Source organism: Aythya marila (assembly GCF_965140915.1).
Source record: "Aythya marila genome assembly, chromosome: 5".
NCBI lineage: Eukaryota > Metazoa > Chordata > Aves > Anseriformes > Anatidae > Aythya > Aythya marila.
In genome coordinates this window covers 64,488,077-64,508,165 of record NC_139046.1, presented here as the reverse complement: position 1 = coordinate 64,508,165, position 20,089 = coordinate 64,488,077, and the positions used below count along the sequence as shown (strand labels likewise).

Here is a 20,089-nt window from a genome sequence, read left to right as displayed (position 1 = left end):
TCATGCATGTCTCCTGAAATGAGGTTTAAAGTTAAAAAGTGTCAACGCAATGATCAGAGCAAAAATTGGTATGCCCTGCTGTAATAAACAGTGAACAGTTCAGATAAATATGCTATTGCAAGGGTTTCTTAACATTCTCAAAAAGGGAATATTTTAGTAGCTTTTCAGTCTCAAGCTGCTAGTTGTTCAATGGCTCAAAAAATCCCCTATGAAAAGCAACACAGTAATTACCCATACATACAAACAAAGCCCAAATCTTCCATTTACAAACCTTACCCTCTTGCCAAAGTACTCCAAGGACCTACTTGAAAATATGCCATGTAGGCCACTTCCTGATTAAATTCCCCCAAAGATGAGAATCAAATGATATTTTGTCATTGAATTGCATGACAACGTCTCTTTGCAGCCTATTTTGGACTGCTTCCTTCAGGGTTCCCTTCCCTTGCATCCAATCTCATTCTCTAAACCCCTATAACAAGGCTGATGAGTCAATAGAAACAAATCTTCCTCTTCATCCCTTTAAAAAGAAAAAAAAAGTTAGCTGTCACATGACTAGCTTAATGATGCAGGAAAGCTGATCACGAGTACATAAACACCTCTGAGCAAATCCAGGTCAGAACTGAAGTAGGTCAACCAAGTCTGCCAAGCACCCACTCAGGAGTCAAGACCTCTTTATGCAAGCACCACCAGTTTCAATTACTCCCAGGGAAAAGTCAGCTATTTCCAGCATAAAATACAGACTTATTTTAAAAGAAATATAATTCATAACTTTATGAATCAGAAGTGTGTCATTTCTTAAAGCATTTTTTTGCAATGATTGAGGAAAACTGTGGTGTGGTTTCCTTAGGAAATAATTAAAAATATGCTCATCATCCCTGTGCATAATGACTCGAACCAAAAACAAATAGCTACAGAAAGGATTTTTTTTTCTTCCCTTCACTGCAAACTCCACCTCAGAAGTAACTGTCACAGCATGAACGAGTAAGAAATAGAACAGGATCATTTACCTCCGCTATCTGTATTTCTCCAAGACGTGCTGTGGGTGTACGTGTACTCCACATGTGCACACACTGACTAACCATGGAAGATTTCTGCTCAGCAGCACAAGGACTGCAAGTGCCCCGTGATGCAAGATGCATACAGGCACACAGGGGCATGGCTACTGCAAGTGACAAGCAGTTCCTACATCTAACAATCTTTATTAGGAAATGGTGTGAATCAAAAGAAGGTCTTTGAACTAAACCAGTGGTATTTTCCTTTTCCTTCAGTAGCTAAGGAGCAGCAGCAAGAATACCTCATATTTGTCCAACATAGTGATGCTGTTTTGTTTTAGTGACACGTTTGTGTTCCTTGAACTCCCTAATGTTATTTGCAGGAACATTCTGTACTCCCAGATGATAAAATGCCCCATGGCATTATCTTGTGTGCAGATATAGCTCGCAGCACTCTCTGGAGCAAAGAAGTGATTTTACTGTTTTGCTTGTTGAGGTCATCTTTTTTCCACTCACTCACTCAACACCATGTTTACCAACCTCTGGCAGCACACAAGCCACATCTGAATTTTGGTGCTCTTCCTTACCCAAGCTCTTTGCAAAGACCAGAAGCTCATGTTTCCACCCCATCCATAACCATGCTCGCAAAGCAGCAGTGATCAAGCAGCCTCCAGCACCTCTCACATTAGCAGCTGCCACTACCCAGCCCTGCACAAGATGGGCTGCATGAGCAGCCTTCAGCTGCTCAAGTGACTTACTGTTCAAACAGATGCTCCCTGTCTTCTCCAAGGAAAAAGCAGCAGGCTGGAGGGAGGCATCCCATGAAATTAAACCAGCTACAAGATGAATCATTCTGACCTAAGGAAAGAAGTCTGCACAGAAGAAAAAGTCTACAGGCAGAAACACCATCTTTCAGCTTTAGGAGGTGAATTGAAAGGCAGTTTAAACAGATCTCAATAGATCAATACAGTGTCCACATGCACTCCCAACCAAATCCAGGTTTGTTCATCGCTAGTATCTATGAGAAAAGACAGTCACACCATCGCATCACCGCAGGAGTTTTCTAGACTGACATAGTGGTAACAGAGCCATAGGACAATATTCTGAATTTATCTTTATAGAAGCACGTGGACTTTCAGCTCAAGAGAGGCCTCAGATCCCTATCTCTCCTTGTTTAAAAGGGGAAGAACTTAAAGCTTTTACTTCCAGCTATTTTGTCAAAAGACTTCTCTGTTGTTCCAAAACCTAGAAGTTGTAACTAAAATAATTTTCTCTTATGCTGGAAGTTTAGAACTGGACCCAGGGCCACAGCTGCGTCTCACCAGTACTGAGTAAGGTGGAAGGATCACTACCCTCAGCCTGCTGCTAACAGAGCCCAGGAGGGCTGTCTTTCTAACAGAGCCCAGGAGTCTAGTAGCCTTTTTCATAACTTTCCATGACTGCTGGCTTAACTGGGTGTCCCCCAGCACCTCCAAGATCTTTTCTGGCAAGCTGTGTTCTAGCCGACCAGCCCTTAGTCTGCACCAATGCACGGGGTTTTTCCTCTCCAGGTACAGGACTTGGCATCTCCCTTTGCTGAACTTCATGAAGTTCACGTCAACCCGTTTCTCCAGCCTGCCAAGTTCCCTGTGATTGGCAGCACTCCCATGGGGCTTATCAGTCACTCCTTCCTTTTTTGTACTGTCTGCACCTGTAGGTATGAAGCTTCAGAGAGCATGGGAAAAAAAGGAAAACAAAACGGTTCACCAAAGAGAACCAAATATATATATTAAAAAAAAAAATAAATCTAGTTCTTGTTCTTCTCTAAGTGAAACAGACAAGTGCCTGCTTTTAGGCTGATGAAGTCCCAGTGGAAAGCCTTTCTGTTGGAAATCACGGAATCACAGAATTGAAGGGGTTGGAAGGGACCTTGAGAGATCATCGGGTCCAAACCCCCGGCAAAGCAGGTTCCATAGAGCAGGCTGCTCAGGTAGACATCCAGACAGGCCTTGAATATCTCCAGAGAAGGAGACTCCACAACCTCCCTGGGCAGCCTGTCCCAGTTATCACCAAAAGTTTCATCTAGTGTAAGCCTTCAGATGCCTTGTTACAACAGGTCCTGCTCACCAAAACATCCAGTGTGACTTCACTGGACACGGGCACAGCTACAAAAAGCAGTTATTCGGAGAACAGCTGCTTGCAGGAAAATGGCTGAGCTTGATATCAAGCATTTTGATTTTTTTTTTTAAAGCAACAACAACAAAAAAATTACTTTAAGACAATACCATAGACATTTTGTTCAGCACAGCACCCCAAAATTTCTGTAGTGTAAGTTACAGAATAAAATAGCTATATTTTATCTTTAAAAACAGGGCCTACCAGTGTTAAATGCTGATAAAATAAACTCACAAAAATCTGTATTAAGATGTAGTATTTAATCTTAATTTATTCCAGTCCTTCAGAAGACTTCGTGCCTGTGTGAGAAGCAACACAGTATTATATTTTCAACATTACAGGGGGGGAAAATGAAAAAAAATACTAAAATGAATAGACAACAGAAGCTTTAAGTCCTCTGGGCTAGATATCTATTTATTTAATGTCCAAATTTATTACTCTGCTAGTAGTGATACACCCATACACAGTTAAAATATAAAAATATAAAAATCGATCCCCTCAATTACCCAAATATAAACTTTGCTGAATTGTCAGTGTTACCATGCTAGATACTCACTCCAGTGAATGTAATCCTCATTTTTAACAACCCTAAGCCACCCAAGGGATTTTGAGTGGCTGAAAGACAGCCAGAAATCCATCCTACCCAGTAGGTTAATCAATTATCCAGAATAAACATGGTTTAAGTAACAACCTCATCAAAGCTGTTGGTGACCTCTGTAGTAGTTAATGTACTTCCAGTGTGTTTTGATTGGAATCCTTGGGGGGGGGGGGGGGGGGAGGGGAACTAAACGCACCAAACAATCTCAGCTGAGGAGGCAGTGGCTCTGTGAAGTCTACCAAATTGTACACATTGCTTCTGAACTGTCAACAAAATGTCTTATCTTGTGCTGCAGTGTGCAGTCAACTTCAAAGAAGAAATTAAAAAAATATCTTCCTTAGGAGGACTGCACACAACCAGGACTGACATTTCCAGAGCAGGAGAAGCATATAAGAAAAGTAGGTAAGCTACTTAACTCACTCCTTATGTTCCCACAACTTAAAAATCAGCGCATTGTTAATGCACAACTGCCAATGCCTACTTTGCACTTGCACTCCATAAGATGCAGCCTTCTGTTTCCAGATTTCACCTTACTCCTACAGATGAGAACCGGCCTATTGCAGAGATGCTTCAGGTGCAAGTTTTAAGGATATCTGCACCCTCCAGTTATCCAAACTGAATAAGCTAAGTTTCACATAGTTAAATACAAGTCTAATTTAGAGTTTAATAATGTCACAAAGCCTGATTGCTCATTTTAACTATTTTGATGACCATGATATGCTCTGGGTGAGCTCAAGATTTCCTTGCTGTGGCTCAGTGAAGCTCCTGTATCCTCACATTTTGGCAAGTATTCTGCCTGCAGTTCATCATCATCAAAGTTGTCTTTGAATGGCAATAAAACAAAAGCCTCACACAAAGTTCTATGAAATGTGTTTTCTAAAGTGTCTCCATATGAAGCATCAGTATTCTAAAAACACTTTCTCATTTACTTAAAGGGCAGAAACTGTATGTATATCAAACACCTAATACTGACACCCAGTCTGATCTGTGGTACAGCACACCACAAAACCCATTCTAGGATTTCTTCCTCAAGCTTTGGTGTGTGCTTTAATATACCTTGCAATAGGATGCCTTGATTTAAAGACTCAAGTGAGAACAAACTTCTGCTCAATCCACTACTCTTTTTTTCCACTGGCAAAGCACTATTTTAGTACTGTTAGCTACCCCAGCTTGCAATCTCAGAATCTGTCTGTGTGCTTTCATCAGGTTTTTATTTTCTTGTCCCCTCCTCATAGTGAAGAACTGTAGGCAAAAAAACTTGACAATACATTCAAGCTCTGTTGCGTCTAATACTACCTATGTAATATCTCCTCACCTGACTCTACGTTTTTGCATTCAGGGATGTTAGCTATTTGTCAGTTTAACAGGCTGAGCTTCACACTGCTTCTAGTCCCTCAGGTACGTTAAGTAAGGTGACAAACCTAGTTTCCTGGATCTTCCTTTTTTTCAGATTACCTGTTCCAAACACCGTCAGACATACTGCATACAGTTGATTCTGTTTTCCAGTCACATTATTACTACAACAAACCCAAACACATTTGGCATGCATGAGACCTTTCATTCAGAGACCTATTGCCAAGCAAATCGTAACTAATAGAAAACAGGTCGAAAACAGAGTTTGTATCTTCAGAGAACAGAGTACAGAAACAAAAGGGCAAAAATATCACTAAAAGGAGTGTAGGCATGGGTTATATTTATACCTTACACTTTCATTTCCAGGTTTTCACAGTCCCTCTGGTCCTGTTAAATTCCATCTCTGGCTGGAAGAAGCAGTCCCTGCTATCAGCACTCTGCCAGCCTGACAAAGAAAAGTTGACAGGCTGTCAGTTTACCTTTGCTCCCAAAGAATGCCTTGGGAAAAGCAAAATATTTTCTGCCTGCCTGGAACCAAGCTAAGGGTATTCCCCACCCAACTGTTTCCTCCAGCATGCGTATCTCTGTGAGGTTTATTTTTCCCCCACTGGTTTATCAAAAGTTCTTTTTAACTTAACTTTAGGCAAAATGAGCCGTCAAACACATATGCACCAGACCCATATGAATACCAGTAGTTCTTCCTTCTGACTACTTCAGTACTATATTAAAGGCTCACCTTCATTTTTATTCTCCCACTATTTTTTGGGCAGAAAGACATCACAGCTTTTTTTGTTAAGTATATGAGTAGGTAGTCTCCAAAGGAAAAAAAAAAAAAAAAATCTGCAGGAGAACATACAAGACAGCTTACCAAGCATTAAGTTAACAAGGTTTGTGTGTGGAAATAGAGAAATTTACAACTTATAATTATTTACAAACTCCAAGTTTTAAGAAAACAACCCTCCCCATGCACACACACACTCATGCAAGTAGCCCCAGCTACTTGCTACTTGTCCATGTATCTTGATTCCCTTTATGTGGAGCTTATCATTTATATTAGTGTTTAACAATTTTATTTCCTGTACTCATGCAATTTACCACTAAAATCCATACCCAGATAGTAAAAACTGAGACACTGCAACAATTCAGCACCTGAATGTAACACACAAGCATCAAGAAAAGATACACAGACCATTTTCAGACTTATTCAATGTTTCAAAAACAGCCTCTCCCATTTAAGAAATGGGATTTTCGGAATGAGTGATCTAACGCTTAGAAAGGCAGCACTTCAAAGTTATGACAGCTCATACTGAGGCATTATCTGATATTCTGCTCTTCAGAGAGATTCACAAAAAGTAGTGGCAAAGTGCAACACCAGTGAACACTGAGAAGTGGGGCAAGTTCCCAGCACTTCCCTAGGGTCTGCACTGATACTGATGCAGAGCATTACAAGGAGAATTGCTGTGCCTGAAGACAAGCCAACCAGTTGCCCAGCCAACAGTAGTACTGCCACAGGATAGTGCAAGCACAACTTCAGGACTCCTCCTTTAGGCCCTATACTTCCACAGGATTCAACTGACTATGAAACCAAAATGACTATTAAGAGAAGTCCTTTAACAGGACATAAAAAATAAAGTTAGATGTGTCATCATGTCAAATACTGAATGCAATAGGTGATACACTCTTGGCTTCTTCTACCTCTCTACACCAGCTTTTTACATTCCCTTCTCTCTTACTGGGATAAACTGGAACTTCTGTGCAATGGGACGCATCTCCATAGTGAGCCCCAGGTACCCCACAATGCGCATTTCACTAAAGCCAACACCCAGAAAAGTCTGGCTTCTCAGGCTTCATAAATCACAGTATTCAATGAAAGACTCAGAGGAGCAAAACAAGTGATGATTTAGGGAAAAACCAAGCAGAATATTTCTTGTCTTACACAATGATGTCCAGAATGGTACGTACCTCATCCAAACCTGCATGGCTTTGGAAAGTTGTATTTGTTTAGCTCAGGATAAGCATCACATACCAAAAACTTCACAGCAGCTTTACAGAATAGTTGCTGTAACATCTTACTGCCACAGGAGTGGCTTTGCTCCCTTTTTGTTCTCTTTCCTGTCTCCCTTCCCCCAGATTTCCCTCCAGTGCTCTAGCACAGACTGCACAGTCCCCAGAGCCTGTCTGCATAATGTGTCCAATCAATCTGCTCATCTGGCTGAGTAACAACTTGACAGAAAGCAGTCTTCTGTGAGGTTAGCAAGCTGGACCATCCTACGGAAAGGTCAGATGATACCCAGAAGTACCACAAAGAAGGGGGTGAGGCATGCCAGGAGACAGGAAGGAGCAGAACAGTCCCTTTCAACAGCAGTGAATTAAAATATCCCTGTTACATCCTTCAACTGCTCTTGCAGCTTACTCACAGCAGGATTTGTTTTCACATGCAAATCCCCACATGGTTTAAGTAAGGCAAGGTGTGCTGATCTCTTCTACTAATCCACACCTGCACTGTAACATTTTCTCTACTTCAGGAGCTTGTTCTATTGTGAATGACAACTTATGAATATATAGGCTTGCTAGAGGAGGCTTCCTATCCACTCCGTTCACTGCTTCAGTGTGAGCATGAATTTTATTTTTCTGTGAAAGGCATAAAGCAATAGGAAAGCCCTTGACAGAAAATGCTGATGAACCACGTTCCTTTTTTTGTGTCTATACATTAATGCTGATGTTGAGAAGAAGCAAGTTTCCAAAGCAGTGACATTCACTTGCCAGAGATACATCTAAGACTTGAAATTTTCCAGGCAGGATTGTAAGACTATAGTTTCTATTTGAAATAAATAGTCAAGTTTGAATGTGTCCTTTTATATTACATGCAGAACTGAAAAAGCATGTTAAAATTGCTGTTATATTTAGAACAAAGTCTCTCACCACCAAACCAAGACAGCCCTAAATAAAGACAGAGTAACAATCAGAACACCAGGAAATCAGAATTCACTTAATAGGGCCCTTAAACTATACAGACATCTTGACTGTTTAAAAAAAAAAAAAATTAAAATAAGGCAAGTGGGGAAGAACAGTATGTCATGCACATTAAAAAAAATAAAATCAAAAAAATCAAAAATCCTGCCAACAACAAGCATGGGTAGAAGAGAAAGAAAACTCATTCAGAAAACAAAACAAAATACAAAAGCACTCTTAGTAAAAACTGAAGATTGTTGGTTTGTTTGCTTGTGTTTTGCTTGCTGTTGCTTGGGTCAAACACCTATCCATCCAATGCAGGGAGCAGCAGCTCCTTCCTCCCAGATGAAGAGGAGATACAAGACAGAGAAAGCAGACATCCAACTGACAGTTGCAAGCAGAAGCTTTTCCAGTCCATTGTTGTATTCCAGAATAACACTCCACAGCCCAATCCCACAGGACCTTGAAAGGATCACCAGACAATTCACATTCCTCCACAGAAAGTTTAAGTTGGGTTAGATGATCCTATTCCACAAGCAGATCTGTACCAAATATTAATAATGGTACAGATTGGTTACCACTTACAAATGCTCATAATTATTTACAATTCCTAAACAGTACAGAGGACAACTTGGATACCATCCAACAAATCCAATTTATTAGAAAATGGAAAACTTTCCAGCTTCACTCAGTAGAACAAGATAGGCAATGATTTCTATATAAGGAACAATCAATCAATTAAGCTAGTACTCTTCAGCTTAGAAAATAGGCAAGACCAACGTCTACAAAATGATCAAGTCAGAGGGACAAACACAGCTTGGTTGAAAGGTTAAAAACAACACAGCCCTTCACACATGAGGTGGAAGACTATGGAAACTCCCAGGCAAATAACCTGAAGGCTAAATGTTCACCTGGCTGCCAAAGAGAGGTGAGACCAGCTCACAGACGGGCACAGTGCTGAGGGATCCCAAGCCTGGCTCAGGAAGTCTGAAGGTAACTGGGGGCCTACACTTGTCCTAATCCTCCTCTTTGCTGGGCCACTCGCAGGCACTGCTTGAGGTAGGACTTCACAGTAATCAAGTCTGGGTTACAGCATGCAACTCTTACCTTCTTCTCGTTACTAGTGAAGATATATTATTACTGTTATCTCAAATTTCTAAGTATTCAAGGAAAACTTCTACTTTCAAGGATGACGTAACATGCTTTCATAAATATCCACAGCGAAAATGTAAATTATTCTCACAACATTCCCCAAAAACTGTTTGAGGTAATCTCAGGTTTACATCAGCTAACCTGCAGTCAGCAGCAGAACATCACTTAACGCCAGGTGGAAGATTTAAATTCAGCACTTGGTAAACAGAATTTAGCAAGGCAAAGGTAAAAGCTTACTTTATCAGAAATAATACTCTAATATAGGAAACAAGATTTATACGTTGGGTGTTTGCTTTCATAAGTGGAATTTAAAACCCAGTTCAGACAACTAAATTTGGATACAGTGCCTAAAAGGAATAGTATGTAAAATACCACATAAAAGGCATTAGGCACAAACTACCCAAACCAAACATGCAGGACAGCTGTCCCATTCTTCACCAGCCTAAGCTCTTGAGTTACTACACAGCTCTCCACTCTATGGAAGTCTAGCCTACAGTATTAAATGAAATTTAAAATCATTGACTACAGCTCACAATTCTCTTTTAAAGAGGCCAAAGGAGCCAGCAAGATAGGGAAACTGTTACTGATAACACAAGGGGTGGGGAGGGAGGGGGGAGACAAAAAGGCTTAGAATAGAAAAGAATCCCATCTTTCAGGGGATCATATATTAATCACTATAAACAAGTATTTCTTTTTTCAGGGTCCTATTTTCCTGCAATGTTCATTTCAGCACTTGATCGCTAGAGTTTTGTGCATTAGCTTGCCTACACTTACTAGAGAAATACATACTTTTTTGCACGTATTTTTCCTCAGTAGCTAATCTGGTGCTCCACTGAAGTGTTTTTAAGGATATCTGCTAAAGCCCATTCAGGTATCTTCAAAGGGTTCTGTCAAAGAAAGGTTTGCCTTGTTTTCTAGTACTGCTGAACAAAAACCTCTAAGATGCTCCACTTTACCCATGCTTTTCCGAATACCAGTATGAATATCCCAGTAATATTTTTAGCCTTCTAACTTTTAAGTTGTTTTGTAGAACGGTTACAAGAGTCGTTGCAGATGTTCCCCTTCTCTGCTGCAAGTCTTCCTAGCCCTCCCTTCATTCACAGTCTGGTTAAAGCTGTGTCCCCCTCAGCTTCCTTCTGCTCAAGAACAAAGCAACTCAGAGAAAAGCATAAAATTTTTATCCTAATACTGATACAAGATTTGGTTAGGTTTATTCCCCTTTATGATCATGTATTCTGATCTCCCCTGCTATAGGCAGCAAACAACCTCATTTGCTGCTTTATACAACAAACTGATAAGCTGTAATTCAGGCCAAAGTTTATTTTAGAAAGATATTGCAGATCAACTGATAGGTTGCAAGAATCTATTACCCTCCTCCCATCTTTTCTGTTTCAAAGCTTAGTTCCTCTTGTTCAAAACTGTCAGCCTTTCTAGTCTGTCACGTCATCAGCTAAAGGATGAATTCAATTAATTGCTTTTTCTTCCCATAACTAAACTGTCATGTTTCTTTGATCTCCCACTGTAAGGTTGTATTTGCAAAACACAGTTTCTCTCTTGAATCCTTTTCAGTTTTCTATAAACTTTCTGAAGTACAGGAAAGTTTTAAAGTTAGGACAAATTTAATATCAGGATTAATTAATAAAGAGATTAAGCTACCTTAGTCCAGCTTGATATCCTTCTTTACTAACTCAAAAATGTATTTGTCCAGCTCTCTGTAACATGGCACTGGGAACAGCCGGTCAATAGAATCCTCCCAGTCACTTCAAACAAAATAAGCTTTCCGAGACTGTTGTCATCTCTTTAGTTTAATATATAGACACATGACCGTTTGACAACTAGTTAGAAATGGCACACGTATTTCTTAAGTAAGATCTTATCAAGCAACACAGGCTATTGGAGTGATAATTAAACAGACCAACCTGCTCCACTCGGCTCTCCCAAAAGTACCTTCCACCATTATGTGATTAATAAGGATCCTGAATAGAGTAACATCAAGGACAAACACAGGTGGAAATTGCCAGAAACCACACTACTGACTAATCCCTGCTTAGATCAGAGAGTAATCACGTGAATCAGTTAACTAGTTTATTTAATACATGGACTTTTAACAGTACAAACCTCTCTTTGTGGGATTCATGTGACAACTTGCATATTTTTTATTAGATGAGAAGTTGCAAATCTAAATGTTTACACCTCTGTTATTGACAGTGTGATTGCAAGAGGTGTTAATCCCCTTCATCTTTCAGCTGTGTTCTCCCATGTAGCACTGTCACTTACCCAACCTCACACTGAACTCTTCAGAGATGCAAAATAGAGTCAAACTATCCCTGCCAACAACAGCAAAATCTAGAACTTTGCATACATCACAGCGTGGAGATTCGGGGAATCAAACCAGCATTCTACAAAGGAGAGAGAGAGACAATGAGCTCAGCAGTACAGGGCTATGTAACTTACTATGGTAAACCAACAAGAGAACACATGGGTTAATTTCTATAGGGACATTCAAACAAGAATAAGCCCAGAAGGCCTCCAATATAACAGAAGTATTAAAGAGTCTGAAAAGTGGTATTCGTTTTGTTTGTGAACTGCTGCTTTGCGTAAGTTTACTCTTTTTATAGAAGACTTTTTTTTTTTTTTAAATCAACACTTGTGTTAAAGCAAATCAGTCTCTATTACATCGTAGCACAGTCATGAATGAGCTCGTATAAACGCTATTCAATATTGAGGTACATTTGGTTTAAATATTGTTCTGCATTAGAATGACACATAAAAACATCAAAATAATCCTACTGAGATAGCTGATGTTTATAAACTAAAAAGCAGGAATGTGGAAACTATAAAGATAAACTGAAATGAAGCAGAAAACACAGGAAGCCAGCAGAAATTGACCACACCTTTTAAGGGTGGAAGACAATGATTAGATCAGATGTGGAAATTATTCCGATGAGTACATTATTGGAAAGACGTGTGGAAAATACGGAATGATTTAATAGAAACTTTCATGTTATTGCCAAAGAAAAAAAAGACTCATCCAAATTACATCACTGGGAGGAGTTAAAGAAGATATGCTCTGTTGTATTTGAAGGTGGAAAACTATGGTACTTTGCTACAATAACCAATTGAAATGAAAACCAAAGTTAAAGAAGAAACATTAGGGATAAATGCAGTTAAGTAGAAACCTCTTAGTCCATCAAGGTTCTTTCAGGTGTTGAAGGACCAGGAAAGCTCCCTCTTCTGCTTCCTGCACTTCTCCAAAACCCATTTGCCAGCAGCTCCTACAGACACCCATGAGAACTTGCACCAGTGTTATTTTCTGCCAACACATCATTATTACAAAACGTCACCACAAAACATACATTAAAAAAAAGCAAACAAAGCACTTCAGCATTTACAGAGCTGAGAGAAAAGAGCAAGAAGAAACCATACACAGGCACCTTCCATATATACGCGTATGTTTAAATAAAAATCAGAGACCAGTTAAGAGACCAGTTACCAGGCTTTCGGAAGATACCAAAGAAAAGTCACCAGAAAAATGGTTTACACTCACAAATAACAGAAAATGAGACACCAATGGGCACTTTTCCCTTGCTTTCTTATTGAACAGAGGATTGTTTTGGTCCTGCTTCTTTCTGGTATAGTCAACTATTTGGTCCTTACTGGTGTTCATATATACTGCAAAAATAAATAGTCATTAATTAATTTTAAGTAGCAGGTACAGATTCTCCCACAGCCTACTGACTTAAAGTTTTTCTTATTTTCCATTAAGTACAAAAAAATAGCTTTTTTTTTTTTTTTTTTTTTAAAAAAAAGCATACATCAGAACCCTACAGAAAACAGATTTTCATGTCATTGAACAAAACGACAGTTCTCCTAAAGGGCTATTTCATAATTACATCACGGACAATCTCTCTCTAAATGGAAGCCTGTGTAGGTTTTAGAGAGCGTTGCTTTCAGGAAACAGAGCATGCACACAAACTTACAGCACAATGAGATCTTTGCCAAGACAGAGAATCATTCCTAAACAGCAACCCAATGTTTTTTTTGTAAATGCAGACAGCTCCCCATCCCCAAAAGGAGCAGAGATGTATGCAATTAGCTTACTGAAGTCCAAACCACCTATCATACTGGTGGAAAAGAAGATCATCTTCTTTTTAGTCTTCTTCCTATATTTCATTTCCTCCAGGTTTCCTGGCAAGCCTAACTGGAGACATGGCTGGGTCTCTGCCATTTTTAAATAAATTATCAGTTTGACAACATATGAGTACTCAGCACTGTTACAGTCAAGCAATCATAGTAAATGAGCTCCTGGGAGATATGCGTATCTGAAACACTTCTGTATTTGCATCTAGAAACCCTGAAGCACAAGAACCAGTAAGGGGAAAGCGAAGACAGTCAGAGGTCTAGCTGAGTTATTATTTTTCACTACAAAAATAATTTAAAAAAATGGCTGAATAAATAGTGGAAAGCTCCACTGTCTAGCTCCAGAGATAAAAGTACGAAGTTGTTTATTTTTTACTGGCTCCTAGCTATCAGTATCAGAACCAGATTTTATTTTTTTTAATGTATTCCACTTCATGGAATAAATTAACCAACAGAGCTTAATGCAATAATATTCTGCTGGAGATCCCCTTCTTCCACAACCACATCGCACTGTAACATACTTAAAACAGCACTCTGCACACTCGCTGCCTCGACCACATCTCCTCCAGGTCTACTTATTTTGTGAGCTGTGCTGTTTCTTGACCTACAAAACCACAAATGTTTCTGAAGTCACTAGGTGTATGGTATCAGTGAACTGAGTAAACTCCTCACCCCAAGACTGATTTGAGATATCTTTGAGCCAAATCACATTCCCCCACTCAGTATGCTTGCTGGGCACCTAAAGCAGAGATGTTTCTGGCTATGGGTTTTCACTTTTTGTCCCATCCTAGTACTTGAGCACAGCCCTAGCGATACCGCCCTGAATAGCGACAATTCCCACACTGGTCCTTCAAAGATTCCCAGAAGTCCTTTGGTAGACTTGAATTCCAGGGGGGAACATATATATATAAGGGACGCAGATGGAAAGCTTGCATTCTGGCTACAGCCACATACAGCTGCTAAATTCTGCTCTGAGCTGATAAGGTGATAACCTCTACCAGGAACAGGAATGCTGAACATCAGTTCCTACTTCATTCATCATTTGGAATCTCTTACATGCCCCAGATTGCTTTTGATGGATTTTATGTCCAGAAATAACTTCCTAAAAGATTCTAACTTGCAGTACAATTAATCAGAAGAAGCTGATGAAGCTGTTTTACATGTTGAGCATGTCAACTAAATCAAGACTTCCGCCTGAGCAACGTGACTTTACCCATGTAAATCAGAGCAGGCCAAGCGCTGGTAGATTGCAACAGCCAACTATTGTAAAGGTCTCCTCTACTTTTTTCTCACCTTGTGATGCTGGATGAAGTCAAAAGTGTTAGAGCAAAATAAATAAAGAGCTACTTCAAGTAGGGAAGTAAAGCAGGCATTTGCCATAGAAGCGTCTCGGAGTAAAGTCAGATAAATTAGGATGGGAATTAATTTGGCATTATTTATTGAATGAAGTAAGTAATTAAGAACCCTTTATTAATAGTGAGGATATCTATATCAGACTGAAGTAGATTTTTAGATGTTGTAATAGTGAAATACTCATCTTTCTTCAGACTGTTCGATGGCCAGACAAGCTGACCAAGCTGCACATCCCAGATGGGAAAAATAAATAAATAAATGTACACAAGCCCCAGGATTTCCACTCCAGATGAAATTGAAAATTCCAGCATAAACTCAGACCAGCCTGAATTCATCTCTCCTACTTCTCTCCTCCTGTTACAAACAGGAATATTCTGTTGCTGGCCTTATATTTCTAATATACAAGTAACTTTCAGAATTTGCACCCAAACTACCAGGCAAGCATTATACAACAGTGCCTTCTGAACAGATTATTCTTTAAATGGCTATTAGAAGAGCAGTTCCAGCACGTCAAATGGTTTTATGGGAGAAGTACCTCTAGAAAATCACTGAACTCACTTGACAAGTTTCTATAAACAAACTGCAATATTCAGTGGCTAGTTTGGTCATTGCTTCAAAATAATGTTTTCAAGTAATAGAAACAGAAGAAATTTTAAAATTAGGAGAAACAACACTATTTGTAATAAAAGTCTTCCAATCTAATGTGCTACTCCTACACACACACACGTCTCCTCATATGTGATTTTTCACTAAAAATGGTACTGTGAGAATGAAGTGTTGTAATACAACTCATTTAAAATTTCCTAATTTTGCGTATCACTAGAAATTACATACTGTTCAAAAACTATTAATTGAAATAAGAGTTCTGCAATTGCAAATTTTTGACAGCATCTAACATCACAGAACTTAGTTTTTAAAATTTAAGGTGATGGAGACTGTTCAAAACTTACAAAGTCATAAGAACCTGGGTGTAGATTAAAACTACAGTATAACATACATTACTCTAGGTCAGCAGGTTCCCTACTGCTCCAAGGCTTTAAAAGAGTATTAAGGAAAAAAAAAAATACTGTAGATAGCAGAGCCTTCTAAGGTCAAACTTAAGTAATTTTCTTAACTGAAGAACTATAAGTACAACTCAAAGATGTTCTTAAATATGTTGAGAGTACAGTGTTGATATTGACTTTAAAACAAAACAAAACTCACTGAATTCATTTCATCTATAACAAGCGAATTCATAAACCCAAATGCAAGGACTACATGAAATGGCTTGGCAACAAGACACATTAGGAAAGGCAACAGAAGAATAGAAAGGCTTCCTGTTTCTCAGTCGACGATTCTAAAACAGCAATGTGAAAAAAACAACAATGGCAAGTCAAGATCAGAAAACATTCTAACATAAACCTCAAAGACTAGCATCTGTTGGCTTTTTATTTTTTGCAATATACTTTGGACCCCCTGATTTTACTCCTGGAAGACAGTTAAACCATTCAAGCCTATGAGCAAGCTTAATAGGACTTTAAAAGGTTATACGAAAACTAATATATACCAATAGCCAAACTGCAACATAAAGCCTAGATCTCAGGAGGATTTAAAACAGTTCTCAGAGGTGCTTGAATAAAGGACAAAAATAAACGTAGAACTTGAGCCAAAGCCATTCTGCTTCACTCTCAAGACAACCACATTGCACAGATGCAACCTGAAGAATAAACATTTTTAATACATATTTTAATACTTTTTAATACATATTTTTTGCTTCAGATTGGAAGAGAAGTCCTGAATTTCCTAAGGCTCCATCAGAAGACTATATATAAGAAAAATTCATTCATAGCAATCCAAGAACAAACTAGTTCAAGGAAACAACAAAATAATCAGTTCTGAAGACAGAAAAAAAAAATCTTCAAAAGTCATTAAAATCAAAGTATGTTATGTTTATTTTCTCCCTTTTCTTTTCCTATGATGTAACTTTTCCTCTTCACTTCATCTTTTAATGTTCTGCAGTACAGCATTATTTAGCAATTTCTACCAAATTCCCTCTGATCTTGTTAGACAAACTTGATCTTAAGTTAGACAAACTTGAAAAGGCAAAGCCACCTAGATGGAAGTTTCTAAGCCAAAGAATGCTTTAGATCAAGAATAATACTTATTTCCGAGTTCTCTGATAGCTTTATTTCATTCTCCCCCAAAACCTATGTCAACCCTAAATGGGTAAAATTATCTGCAGAGTTTTCTGGGTACTCTTGAACTGGGACCACATGCAGTCTTAAAAATACATGGATTCCATGAACATATTTTCAGCTGGCACAAAAATTAGGCCAAACAGCTGCAACTGCATAAGCATATATGACTTACTATAAAATGCCTTCCTATTAAAGTGATTTGAGAGACATGATGGCAATACACACAGCTAAGGAACCACCAAGCATATCCTCCCTAATGTTACAGCAACTGCTCACTGGGAGATATATTTCCATCAGACACCCCAAGTCAGGACCGTTAAGAATTTAGCAATACGTTTGTTCATTCCTTTATACAAGGTGCCACTAAATCGCCTTGGATCTGTGGAAAATAAAAGCCTACTAACATTTGTAACAAAATACTGTCAAAACAAACATGAAAACTACAGTCGTCTTCCTTGACTGCTTCCATTTATATGAATGGGCTGCTTTTTCAGTTCGTACAGAATATCGGCATCTCGCACCACATGAAATGTGGCATGTTATTTCACCACTCCAAATCCTGCCAGTGATATTTCTTGCTCTGTAAGTAGCCCACTGGCACCATTCCTGCAGAAGACCAACCTACAAAACCACAGCATGGCTTCAGCTCAGGGTCACAAGTTGTTCTGACACCAGCAGCCGGCCGAGAAGTGTGTCTGACATCAGAGGCATTGAATAACTGCTTCTCAAATGGCAGGAGGCTGAAAAGGTTACAAATTCTGCACGCCTTGGCTAAGAAATATCTTTTTGCAGCTGCAAGGGAGAAAAGATAATCTGAACATAAAGAAGAAATGTGAATCCTTGCAGGCACAGAACGGGTAGGGAATATGGACTGCGCACACATAGACAATATTATCAGCCAGTTCTTGAATTAAATTACACAAACATTACAGGAATTATAGTAACAACTAAAGTAAGTTAGAAACAATACTGAATGCAACAGAAACCATTGATCTTCTTTGGGACAAAGACCACGATGTCAGACTATTTTTTTAGTTAATAAATATTCCAGACTATCAAAGCAAGAAAATGCTGTTTTGATCTGCATTCTTCTGCAGTACAGATTAGAAAAGAAATTACATTTCTCAACATCTGGTGAAAGATCAGGTTTCCAAGGAGATGAAGTCTGGGCCTTGGATAAGTAGCCTTACTGCAGTTTTCCAATGAATTGAGGTAAAAAACACAGGTGCAACGTGCACTTCATGCTAGCGAGCTATCTGCCTTGACATCCACCTCATTCAATATGAAATTTACTTAAACATACACCACAGGTAACGTACACCTCTTTTGAAAGAGCCACGAAATACCTTCTTTACTTCTTCAAACACCTCTAGAACACAGACCCTAACATCTACAGTATGATCAGAGTTTTCAATAACTAACTGAAAAAGTCACTGCTGAGTTCACTCATCGTCATCTCACTTATTACATTTATCTAAACCAATTATTTTGGTCCCAAGCTTTCTAAGTATGACAACAGTCAAAGTGAGTTTCAAACCACATTTGAGATATTAAAAAGAGAACTCTTGAGTATTCTTTGCATTCTATAGACTTACTGAGAACAAGGAAGCTACGCAAGCTTAAAAATATGTATTTATTTTGGGCCTCTCTTTGCAATCATTTACATATGCTTTTACACATTTTCCGTTGAAGAAAATTAACTTTTCAGAGAACTTTAAACTTTCTAATACTTGGAGATATAGCTAGCTGCTTTTTACTGCATTTCTGTCCTCTTTCCGAAGTTTGTTGAAGTGCAAACATCAGTTTGTCTATGGGCAAACTGATGATAAAAGTGAAAAGTGTACACTTTACAGAACTAGGAGAAAAAAAGGCACTATGGGATCCATCAAATTAAATTCACCTTGCTTGACCTAACAACTACGTAACCTTTCAGGTTTTCCTGTACCTCCTGTCAAAGCATTAGTGCACAGACAGTGCACTAAATTAGTGCTCTGTGTTGAAAACAAAAGATTGAAGTTGAGCATTAATACAATGCTTTTGTGTTCATCAGTACATAGAAACCTACATGTTTCTATGTATTTCCAGTGTGCTTGATAGCAATTTGCTTTTTAAAAACGTTCTTATTCATCTGCAGCACACAGGTGGCAGCTATCACACTAGGTCCCAGCTTTGTCATCATAGTCTTGGTTAGTGTTAAGGAACTGTGTGTAACTAAGCGCTGCCAATGAAATCCGATGAATGTTCATTTGTTCCTATTGCCGGTTTCCCCAAAGAATCTTTGAGAGCAGGTATTTGGAAGAAAAAATAACATCTCCAGTAAGGGCCCCCTATGAACACCACCTTCCTGATACATATACCCTTAGCAATGGCCCCCAAGCACAGCAGGTTTCCTGGAAGTTGATGGTGGCAGTGACTTGGCAGAGGGACTATTTTCATCTCTGGCTTTGCAGAATCTCAGCTACAGCTAAGGTAGTTTACAGACACTCCTGCGCCATCCTGAGGGGCCTTGTAGGGAAGCTCAAACCAAAGCAGTTATCCCCAGTTTCCAATGGTACTTCTGTCTCACCTAGGCAGTCTTCAGATGGAAATGGCAATGGAAATACACAGCATAAGAAGAGAACACGGGATGAAACAGTGTGTTAATCTCTAACCACAGTATTTTGTTGCTATTTTACAGTCTGTTTTCACACGTAGATATAAAATCATGAATGGTCATGAGAAGTACAAACCCACAAAGCCTAGAAGTAGTAAAGGTTTTCCCCTCAATACGTAAATACGGTTTAAAATATTTGGACGGAGGCCTACAGTTGCTAACGGCTCCAATAACTGTTTACATCTGATTATTCCTAGAGCACACGAAATGTGCATTCTTTTGGGGGCAGAGTTTAACTTGATCCTTTTGTCAGACCACGTACTGAGTCATTCAGTTAGTACTAACAGTTACACAAACAAACAGCCTTCCTTTTCCCCCTACAAACCTGGCCACAGCCTGTGTGTTATCAGTTGCTCCCACATCAGAAGCCCTTTGGATGAAAGGGGACCGGACAGTCCAGGGCAGGTCCTTTATCTAACCCACTGAAAAGAAATTAAAATGACATTTCATTCTGAACGTTCAAAGGCCAAGGTTTTGGAAAAATTTCTACTTAGACTCAAGTTTATAAAGAGATTAAAAATAATTTTAAAAGATGATGGTTATCTGCAGCTGACCCCTTCTACCT

General features: G+C 39.0%; 1 protein-coding gene across 15 annotated transcripts in view; it reads right to left on the bottom strand.

The window, feature by feature from the left end:
* Positions 1-20,089, bottom strand: part of BMAL1 (basic helix-loop-helix ARNT like 1) — a 47,447-nt gene that overhangs the window by 26,650 nt on the left and 708 nt on the right. For 3 of the 15 annotated variants that reach the window (XM_082761182.1, XM_082761177.1, XM_082761169.1), the window contains exons 2-3: positions 19,850-19,946; positions 5,445-5,542 (exon numbers count right to left, since the gene is read on the bottom strand). The exons of 4 other annotated variants lie outside the window; for them this stretch is intronic. The gene's annotated coding sequence lies outside the window, so the exon portion shown is untranslated. Of the gene's footprint in view, positions 1-1,007; positions 1,026-5,444; positions 5,543-19,849; positions 19,947-20,089 lie in introns of those variants that run through there. 8 more of the 15 variants (XM_082761178.1, XM_082761184.1, XM_082761180.1 and 5 more) reach the window with 7 other exon arrangements.